The sequence below is a fragment of the Rutidosis leptorrhynchoides genome, chromosome 5 (assembly GCF_046630445.1).
Source record: "Rutidosis leptorrhynchoides isolate AG116_Rl617_1_P2 chromosome 5, CSIRO_AGI_Rlap_v1, whole genome shotgun sequence".
In the NCBI taxonomy this organism is placed as follows: Eukaryota; Viridiplantae; Streptophyta; class Magnoliopsida; order Asterales; family Asteraceae; genus Rutidosis; species Rutidosis leptorrhynchoides.
Window position 1 is genome coordinate 89,407,439 of NC_092337.1, and position 11,798 is coordinate 89,419,236.

Here is an 11,798-nt window from a genome sequence, read left to right on the forward strand (position 1 = left end):
AAAAATAATAAAAATTAATAAAAAGTAGATGTATGATTTAATTAATTTCCCACTGCTTTTGTAAAATATAAAAAAAAATAAAAAGTAGATGTTGATATATACCTAATTTTGTATTTCTCTGAATGATTTTTCATATAATTAATAAATATAAATATATTAATAATAATACTTTTAATATTGTTGATAATAAGTTGTATTAATATAACAATAATGATATTTATAATAATTTTAATAATTTTAGTAATAGTGATAATACAAATAATATTAATAATAATATTAGTAATTATATTAATGATAATAATAATTAATAATAATAATAATAATATTAATAATACTGATAATAATAATAATTGTAAATGATAATACTTAATGATAATATTGTTAAAAATGATATTAGTAATAATAATAATATTAATATAACAAATTAATATTAATACATGATTATTTTTTGTAAAATGAAATATTATAAATTTCTACATATATATTATTTATTTTACAACATTTATATGAATAACTGTGTATAGAAATTTATATATATATATATATATATATATATATATATATATATATATATATATATATTACATATATCAATCTACCATTGTTAATATATAATTATTCGTTATTGACTTCGTTAAAAAAATAAAACGAGCATTTCTAAATACTATATTCAAAGTTTTTAAAATATATTTTTTAAAATACAATATATATATGTTTATTACTTAACAAGTTTTTATTTTTAAATCATAAACTATTTTACATTTTTATTTTTAACAACTAAATCGTGTAATATTTTATTAATGTACTTCAGATTATAATATATATATATATATATATATATATATATATATATATATATATATATATATATATATATATATATATATATATATATATATATATATATACACATATATATTTAAAACCAGGTGTTCGTGAATCGTCGGAATTAGTCAAAGGGTAAATGAATATATTAAAAAAGTTCAAGAAAATTTTTGAGACTCAACATTACAGACATTGCTTATCGTGTCAGAAATATCAAATCATATAGAGATTTGAGTTAAAATTAGTCAAAATTTTTCGGGTTATTACAGGCACCGATTACACTGTGGAGTTTAAACAGAAAAAGTGTTCATGTGGAATTTGAAAACACCAAAGATTACCTTGCTCTCATGCCATTTCTGTGTGTACCCATTTAAAGGATGATATAAATATCTGCATTAGTAAAAAGTACGCAACTACTAGATGGAGAGAGCAATTTATATCGCTCCAATTATACATATTTTATCTCGCGATATCTCCCTCACTTTATTCGGTTTTTGATGATCTTGGAGCCTATTTGGTATGCTATTGAGCTAAATGGCAATTTGGGGGCTAAAGACTTTATTTGGTGTAAAATTGACCAAATTTTGATCAAAAGTGGCAAAGAAAATGGCAAGTGCAGAATTCAGCATCAAAAGCGTCGCTCCTCATATAAGAGCGCCGCTCCTGTGGAGCAAAAGCGCCGCACCAAATTGAAAAATGACGTTCTTGTGCGGCCCCATTTTCCACCAGTAGCCAGAAGCGCCGTTCTTACTGCCAAAAGCGCCGCTCCTAGCCAAGCAAAAGCGGCGCTCCTCATCTAAAACCGTCGCCCCAGAATGAAGCCAAAAGTAGCGTTCCTGAGAAAAAGAGCCGCTCCTGAAGTGAGACGACCCGTCCCAATCCATAAGGATGAATACAATAACATATGATTTCATTGCGAGGTATTGACCTCTATATGCGACATTTTTCAAAATCTGCATTCGTTTTTATAATACAAACCATAACCTTTATTACAACCAAAGGATTTAAACAACATATTAATGATTATCGTTTAGCGATAATCTTAGTCTTACAAACTTTACATTTGATAACAACAATACGATTTCCAACATATTTCACATTACAAATCTTTCGAAATGCAGTTTTATTTTTGACACAAATATGCATACTCCAAATCTTGCTTAAATTCGGCATAATGCACCGGAAGCTTTTATTTATCACCTGAGAATAAACATGCTTAAAATGTCAACATTAAGGTGGTGAGATATAGGTTTAATGCTAGCAGCGTTAAAAATATAGACCACAAAATTTCATATACTTAAACGTTTTAATAAAAATATTCTAAGTGGTTGAGCACTTGATAACCATACTTAACATTTAATCAACGTCGCATATTCCCTTTATTATGAAATTTTACTACACCGTACCAAGTGTAGTCACCGAAATGAAGTACTGTGCAACCATTGAATATTGGTCGTCCAGTCCGGTTGGGGTTGTCAGGCCCGATAGATCTATCAACAGGATTCGCGTTTACAATACCGTATGTAAATAGTAGTTACCAAGCTACAGGGACGTATGCCAGTGGTACAACTCAACGTAGAATATATTTTTAATCACTTGTGTCCATAACGTAAATCATAAAATGCATGCATTCTCATCCCGAAATATTTAGAGTTTAAAAATGGGACTATATACTCACTTTTGTCTTGAAGATATATAACACGACCTGGTCTCTGATAGATATCACGAACCTAACCATATATAATATATCAACATGTTTTCTTTTCAAATAATCGTTACATATATACTTATAATACTTTTAATATCTATTAGTCCGTAGTTAGCAATCCGATGTTAGTGGTCCACAATTAGTTGCTTAATAAAATAAAGACCCCATTGTATTCGTATTGATCAGAAATAATCTTGACCCATGGTACCGTGTTGTCAAATGGCGTATTGTGTACATGGTGTCTTATGATTTAAAATATTGACCCAAAGTACCGTATTGTCAAATGACGTGTTGTGTACAATCATGAGGTCTTATAATTAATCTTCACGTGTTGTTTACGGGTGGTCCTGAAATTTATAAAATCAAATCATGAGTAAATATATATAAAATATCATATTAATTAGCAAATATATGATTAGTTTAGTTTTACTCAAAATATTTTCGTAGCTAAACTAGCTTCGGATACCCGATTTTGTTTTAGCCGTAGTTTCTTCAATACAACTCCGTTTTTGTTGGTTCAACTTAACACTTCCTTGAATCGAGCCATTATTTATGAATATGAACTGTAAATACCTTGGTTTGTATTTGAAATCACAGGTTATAGGTCAAACTTGGGTGAATCATATGAAAGTGATCATTTTCGTCGTAAAAACAACATCTAGATGATCATTTTTATAAAAATACTTACACTTTGAGTTACACCATGAGATTTTTATATGTTAACATATTCATAAGAAATATCATTTTTTCAGAATATAAATTTCCAATTCAAAGTTTAAGATAGTTTTTAATTATCCAACCCAAAACAGCCCCCGGTTGCACTCCGACGACGTAGATTCAGTTTTAAGGTGTTCTTTGTAAAATCAAGTTGTATCTTGTTAAGTTAGCATATCATTATGATATATTACAGGTCTTGAAGTGTTTTAAAAGTCAAGTTAGAAGGATCTATTTAGTTTGCGAACAATTTTGAAATCATTCAAACTATGTTCTTGTTGTTATATATTCGTAGTAAGATAGTTATATATGAATTGAACAAGATGATGAACCAAGGTTATACCTCAAGTATGATGAATAAAGTTACTGAATAAACAAGATATGAACTTGTTCTTGATGACTTGGAAGATTAAGAAGTGAAATCATGAAAAGAAACAAAGGTTGTAAGTAAGTTTATATCTTGATTTAAGATAATTAACTTACATGAATTGAATCAAAGTTTAAACATAGTTTTACCTTGATTATGAAGCTAGAAACTTATGAAGACCTTGAATAACACTTGAAGGTTGAAGATAAGAGAGTTTAGATGATAATCTAGCTTGAAAGAAAGTTGATATGAAAGTGTATGTATGTGTATGTAGGCGTGATATATGCATGTATATATAAGGATTTTATGTTTTGATTTCTAGCTCATAAGTCTACCTAGATGTTAACACTTAATCCCACATGTTGTTGACTAACAAAGGCTGCTATGAGCAGATAATTGAGGTCTAATAATTGGTATTTATCAATAGTAAATACATCTAGAAGCTGCATACAATACGGGTACATATGCCCTAGGTATACGTGTAGAAATCTTGAGGAAACGGAACGAGAATCCAAATATAACTATCTTTTGTGAATATACTTATATTGTTTTATGTATTTAAGCCCTTTAAAAGTGATTAAATACGTATTTATACGATACTTGTATAAGCATTATAGGTAATAGGTATATATGTCCAAGAACGTTACATATAGTTACCGTTTTGAAAACTTAAGTTAGTAGTCTCAAAGTATACTTATAACTCATTGTTATTAGTACACAATGATATGTTAAACCATCCTTAGATCATGTTAAATATGTATAAATATGTATATGTACACAATCATATAATTATCGTATGTTATATAGTTCGTGATATCATCGGTCAAATTGGACGGTCAAATGTTGTGTAAAACTCTTTTCAAAAACACAAGACTCAACAATTTGGATTGCTTATCATGTTGGTAATGTTTAATTTATGTAAATATTAATCTCATATTTATAAAATGATCGGAAAAATCCGGGTCGTTACAGTACCTACCCGTTAAATAAATTTCGTCTCGAAATTTTAAAGTTGTACCTATTTTGCGTTCTCGGGAAACAAATGTGGGTACTTTTGTTTCATCTGATCCTCTCATTCCCAAGTAAACTTGGGACCCCTTCGAGCATTCCAACGAACCTTAACGATTGGTATGTTGCTCTGCTTGAGCTGTTTAACTTCGCGGTCCATGATTTCGACTGGTTCTTCTATGAATTGTAGTTTCTCGTCGACTTGGATTTCTTCAAGAGGAATGGTGAGGTCTTCCCTTGCAAGACACTTCTTAAGGTTTGAAATGTGAAACGTATTATGTACTCCGGCGAGTTGTTGTGGTAACTCGAGTCGATAAGCTACCGGTCCAATGCGTTCGATGATCTTGAATGGGCCTACATACCTTGGGTTCAGTTTACCCCTTTTGCTAAAACATATTACACCTTTCCAAGGTGACACCTTTAGCATAACCATGTCACCGATATGAAACTCTAATGGTTTCCTTCGGACATCGGCGTAGCTCTTTTGGCGACTACGGGCTGTTTTCAATCTCTCCTTGATTTGTACTATCTTCTCAGTAGTTTCGTGTATGATCTTGGGACCAGTTAATCGTCGATCTCCTACTTCATTCCAACATATAGGGGATCTACACTTCCTTCCATACAGTGCTTCGAATGGTGCAGCTTTAATGCTCGCATGATAACTATTATTATACGAGAATTCTGCTAATGGTAGATATTTATCCCATCCGTTTCCAAAATCGATCACACATGCCCTGAGCATGTCTTCAAGAGTCTGAATTGTTCTTTCACTTTGCCCGTCAGTTTGCAGATGATATGAAGTGCTCATATCCAAACGAGTTCCCAGGGCCTCCTGTAGTGATTGCCAGAACTTTGATGTAAATCTACTATCACGATCGGATATAATGGAAATAGGTATTCCATGCCTTGAAACAATTTCCTTTATGTATAATCGTAATAGTTTCTCCATTCTATCCGTTTCTATTATAGGCAAGAAATGTGCAGATTTGGTGAGACGATCAACTATTTCCCAAATGGTGTCATAACCCCATGCAGTCTTGGGTAACTTCGTGATAAAATCCATGGTAATATCGTCCCACTTCCATTCTGGGATTTCTGGTTGTTGAAGTAACCCTGACGGCTTTTGGTGTTCTGCTTTGACTTTGGAACAAGTTAAACATTCCCCGACATATGTTGCAACAACTGTCTTTAAATTAGGCCACCAATAATGCGTCTTAAGATCTTGATACATCTTTCCAACTCTAGGATTGTAACATCCCGTTTTTCCGTACGTATCGAAAGGTACATACTTAATCATTTGTACGTATGTAACTCGTTTTTTATGCGTAATTATGTATATATATATATATATATATATATATATATATATATATATATATATATATATATATATATATATATATATATATACTTGTTAATGTGTGCGTAAATAAGTCTTAAAGGAGTTTCGGTTAGTGTTAAGTCTTGTGAGACTTAGATATGAGAGTTAGACGTGTATTGGAAGCATGAACGAATTTAATGTTGTGTAAAACGATTTTTGTGTTTAAGATGGTCGAGCTGACCAGATCGTGCCTTAAGCCGCGCCGCGACAAATGGGTCCGCGCCGCGGCAAAGCAAGCAAACCAGGATCAGAAGTTGAGTTAAGAAGGGTCAATTTTTATGTTATATGTCGCGCCACGACGAACTGGCTGCGCCGCGGCATTTCTGCTGGACAGATTCCGAACTTAGATCTTTTTGAGGGGTTTTAAGGGGCAAAATAGTAAATTGACATGTGGATCTGATGGGAGCATTAACTCTCCACCACATATTCATTTAATTCATTTCTTTTTCTCATTTCTCTCCATTTTCTCTCCCAAAACTTAAAACCCATTTGAATTATAAGTGAGATTTGAGAGTGAAGGATTGAGGGTTGATCTTTGGAGCGAGATTTAAAGTTGTTCCTTGTGTCTCTAGCTACGCGTTGATAGTCTCGGTAAGTTCTAACTCTAAGTTTTGAGTTTTAATTGGTTAATGACTAGGGTTTTGGGTACTAGAGATTTGTAAGACCCATTTGGTGATAAAATGGGTGAGTTTGGGTTATGTTGTCGTAATGAAACCCTAATAGCCACAATCTAGGGTTTTGGCCTTGTGATTTGAGGTTGTAAGTGTCAATTGGTGTTGTTAGTCACTAATGCACTTTAATATTTATGAAAGAAGGGTTAATGGGTAAGTTTGACTTGATTGTTTGTTTAAGTGAGATAAAATGGGTCAAAATGTACTAGTTGACCTAATGGGATGAAATGGGTATGGATTACCCTAAGTTTTGTGTTAATTGAAGTTAATAGACTTTAATTCACTAGTCTTAGTGATTAGAGTCGAGTCTTGGCCATGTATGGGTGGTTGTGAGTAGTTGAGTCATTTAATGCAATTTGGGTCATTAAATGCTCAAGTGGGAGTATTGTGGTTGATCCCACTAGTTGTGAAATTGAATGTGCACTTAATGATTTAGGTACATTGCGTTGAAGCTCGGAAGTGCTAAATCATCATCCTTGTGACAAGGTGAGTGGAATAATTATGCGTTCATGTATATGGCGTGTTTATTTGTGAATGTTATGGTATGAACCACGTGCCGGTAGTGCCATAACATGTGTGGGATGGGATGTGAACCTCGAGCCGGTAGCATCGAGTGTGAACCACGAGCCGGTAGCACTATAAACTAAGATGTGAACCACGAGCTGGTAGCATCGAGTGTGAACCACGAGCCGGTAGCACTATAAAAGAGTATGACTCGAGCGTATGGTGTGAACCACGAGCCGGTAGCACCATAGCGTTATTGGTTAACCATATTGAGATTGTTGATTTGTTTAGCATATTATATATACATGTTGAGTTGTGTATATGCTAACGAAGTGGTGTGATAATGTACGACTTGTTGGTGTTATGTTTATGTTGACATGCTATTTGAGTTACAAGTTCATATGAGGTATTTGGTATTGTGAATGCAAATGAATAGGTTATATATGTGTATGTATAATTGTTGCACTTACTAAGCATTGCTTACCCTCTCGTTGTTTACCATTTTATAGGTTCCGGCTTGGACAAGGGTAAGGGCATACGGTTGGATTAGTTGTCTCCCGTCTGTGTTGACAGGGGTGCTTTTGGGATAGCTTTTGAAGTTGGCCTGACGTTTTGGGTAGTTTAGTCCCAAACCATGCTCGAGTGTCGTTTGGATTATAAACTATCATTGTAGGGGGTCAAACTTGTATTGAACTTAATTAATGGCTTTCGTGCCTTATGTAAACATTTAAATTGTTGTACGTTTAAATGGAACTCGTGGAATGGTTTACATATTTAATTGGCGCATAAATGTGTATCATAAAAAAAAAAATTTATCATATGGAATACGGGTTGGGTTGTTTCAAGTGGTATCAGAGCATGGTCTAAGGGATTTCGGAGATTGAGATAGGTGCCTAGACTTGGGCTTTATTGTGTGAGTGCTTTATGCGGGACTTGTAGGACTTTAGGTCTAATCGAGAATTGTTAGTGCTTTGGTTTATTTGAGCTAACCTTGTGCTAATTGTTTTGTATTGTGTTTAGCAATCTTCAAGCAAGACGGACGTTATACTAGCAAGTTAATGCGACGTGCTCGCGTAACAACGATTAGCTACCGTTGTTACGGGTGCAATTCGTGTCAAACGAGTAATGTACGACGATTGTTGAGCAAGATGGGGTAGTGTGGTACGCATATATATATACTTACGTGTTATGCTTTTCGTTCATGGTTTAACCCTTTCCGTTTTATAGAATGAAGACGAGAAACGGACCCGATCATGATAACGGAAGTACAAGCGAGGACGTCGAGTTTTCGGCTAAGGTTGAGGCTGTCTTTAAAAAGTTAAAAGCGGATTTTCTTATGGACGTCCGAAAGGTCTTCCAAGATTCGGTCGATGGGCAAGTGACCGATTTGATAAATGAACGAATGAAGGCCACTATCGAAGAGGCCCTTGATACTAGAAACATTTATCCTCGCGGTGAAGGAGGTGAAGGAAGGCGGGACTTCCACTACCAGAATTTCAAGGATACTCAACCTCCGATGTTTAATGGGGTAAGGGATCCATTGAAAAGCACTTGTTGGATTTCCGATATCGAGGGAGCGTTCCATACCGCGGAGTGTCCTCCCGAGAAGAAGATGAGATATGGGTCTAGCATGTTACGTGAAGAAGGCAAGTTGTGGTGGGATGATAAAATCAATTTATATGGTGAAGAGCAATGCATGAGCTTGACATGGGAGGAGTTTAAGAAGGAATTCTTCCAAGAATACCGAACTTCTTCTGACCTTGATAGAATCTGGGACGAGTTGCATCATTTGCAACAAGGTTCAATGGACTTGGTTACTCTCAAGTCTACCTTTTTGGCAAAGACTCGTTTTTGCCCGGAATATGTTGGTGACGATCACAAGCTAATGAAAGATTTCTACCGTACCTTGAGCGACGAGTTAAAGGGTAAGATTAGCCGGGGAATGGCTAAGACTTTCGAAGAGCTATTCGAGTTGGCTCGGGGTTTTGAGCCGGAGGTTCCAAGGAAGAGTGATTTCACTTTTTCTAAAAGGAAGTTTGAAGGTTCGAGTCATTCGAACTTTTCCAATAAAAAGAACAAGAAAGGCTTCGAAAGCGTTAATAGTGTGAAGAAGGGTGCTTACGGGAGTTTCGGGCCCATGTGTTATAATTGTAATCAAAGAGGACACATGGCCAGTGATTGCACCAAGGCGTCAACCAAAGTCACTTGCTTCAATTGTGGTAAAGAGGGGCACAAGAGGCAGGAATGCCCCGATCTGAATAATGATAACGTTAAGCGGTTAGAGAAAGCGGCGGGCACGGCTAGGGGTCGCAACTATTTGATGACCAATGACGAAGCCAAACAATCAAACGAAGTAGTCTCAGGTACTTTCATGGTTAATTCTAATCCGGCAAGGATTTTATTTGATAGCGGTGCAAATTTGTCGTTTGTGTCTCCAAAATTTGTGCCTAAACTTGATAGACCGTTAGCTAAGTTAAGTCATCCGGTAGAAGTCGAAATAGCGGACGGCAAGACGGTGCTAGTGGTTGATGTGTGTAAGAGTTGTGATGTCATTTTTGGTGCAGAAAACTTTAAAATTGATCTCATCCCTATGACTTTGAGCGATTTTGATATCGTTGTTGGTATGGATTGGCTCGATCGAAATAGAGCCAATATTGCATGCCATGAAAAGTTTATACATGTGAAGACCCCAAGTGGGGGAGAGTTGATTATTCATGGCGATAGACGAAGAAGACTTGTGCCGATATGTTCTTTTGCACGGGCACATCGTTTTCATGTTAGTGGTGGCTTGGCTTTTCTTGCCCATGTTGTTAATGCTCGCAATGAGTCACCACCTATTTGTGAAATTCCGGTGGTTAGTGAATTCGAATACGTTTTTTTAGACGAGTTACCGGGTGTTCCGGCAGAAAGACAAGTTGAATTTCGCATTGAGTTGGTTCCGGGAGCTACTCCCATTGCTAAAACTCCTTATCGTTTAGCACCAACGGAAATGCAAGAGTTGTTAAATCATTCCCAAGAGTTACTTGAGAAGGGTTTTATTCGATCGAGTGCTTCGCCATGGGGCGCTCCGGTTTTATTCGTGAAAAAGAAGGATGGTAGTATGCGGATGTGCATCGATTGCCGGGAGTTGAATAAAGTGACGATCAAGAATCGTTATCCATTGCCTCGGATTGATGATTTGTTTGACCAACTCCAAGGTGCGACGTACTTCTCAAAGATTGACCTACGGTCCGGATATCACCAAATGCGGGTCCGTGAGGAAGATATTGAGAAAACGGCTTTTCGAACACGTTATGGGCATTTTGAGTTCGTAGTTATGCCTTTTGGTCTTACGAATGCACCGGCGGCATTCATGGATCTTATGAACCGAGTGTGCCAACCTATGTTGGACAAGTCGGTAATTGTGTTCATTGACGACATACTTGTTTATTCAAAGAGTATGAACGAACATGAATGTCATTTGCGTGAAGTATTGAAGACGTTATGAAAGGAGAAGTTGTATGCTAAGTTCTCCAAATGTGAATTTTAGCTAAGGAAAGTTCAATTCCTAGGTCATATTGTGAACAAAGACGGTATTCAAGTAGATCCGGGGAAGATAGAGACGGTGAAGAGTTGGAGACAACCGACTACGCCTACGAAGGTCCGAAGTTTTCTCGGATTGGCCGGTTATTATCGTCGGTTTATCCAAGACTTTTCTAAGATCGCTTCTTCGTTGACGAAATTGACAAGGAAGAATGCGAGATTTAATTGGGAGAACGAGCAACAAATTGCTTTTCAATTGTTAAAGGAGAAGTTGTGTCAAGCTCCGGTGTTAGTGTTGCCGGAAGGAGTGGAAGACATGACGGTTTATTGTGATGCTTCGTTAAATGGACTCGGGTGTGTTCTAATGCAAAGAGGTAAAGTCATCGCTTTTGCCTCTCGATAAGGACGAATACAATAACATATGATTTCATTGCGAGGTATTGACCTCTATATGCGACATTTTTCAAAATCTGCATTCGTTTTTATAATACAAACCATAACCTTTATTACAACCAAAGGATTTAAGCAACATAATAATGATTATCGTTTAACGATAATCTTAGTCTTACAAACTTTACATTTGATAACAACAATACGATTTCCAACATATTTCACATTACAAATCTTCCGAAATGCAGTTTTATTTTTGACACAAATATGCATACTCCAAATCTTGCTTGAATTCGGCATAATGCAGCAGAAGCTTTTATTTATCACCTGAGAATAAACATGCTTAAAATGTCAACATAAAGTTGGTGAGATATAGGTTTAATGCTAGCAGCGTTAAAAATATAGACAACAAGATTTCATATACTTAAACGTTTTAATAAAAATATTCTAAGTGGTTGAGCACTTGATAACCATACTTAACATTTAATCAACGTCGCATATTCCCTTTATTATGAAATTTCACTACACCGTACCAAGTGTAGTCACCGAAATGAAGTACTGTGCAACCGTTGAATACTGGTCGTCCAGTCCGGTTGGGGTTGTCAGGCCCGATAGATCTATCAACAGGATTCGCGTTTACAATACCGCATGTAAATAGTAGTTACCAAGCTACAGGGAAGTATGCCAGTGGTACAACTCAATGTAGAG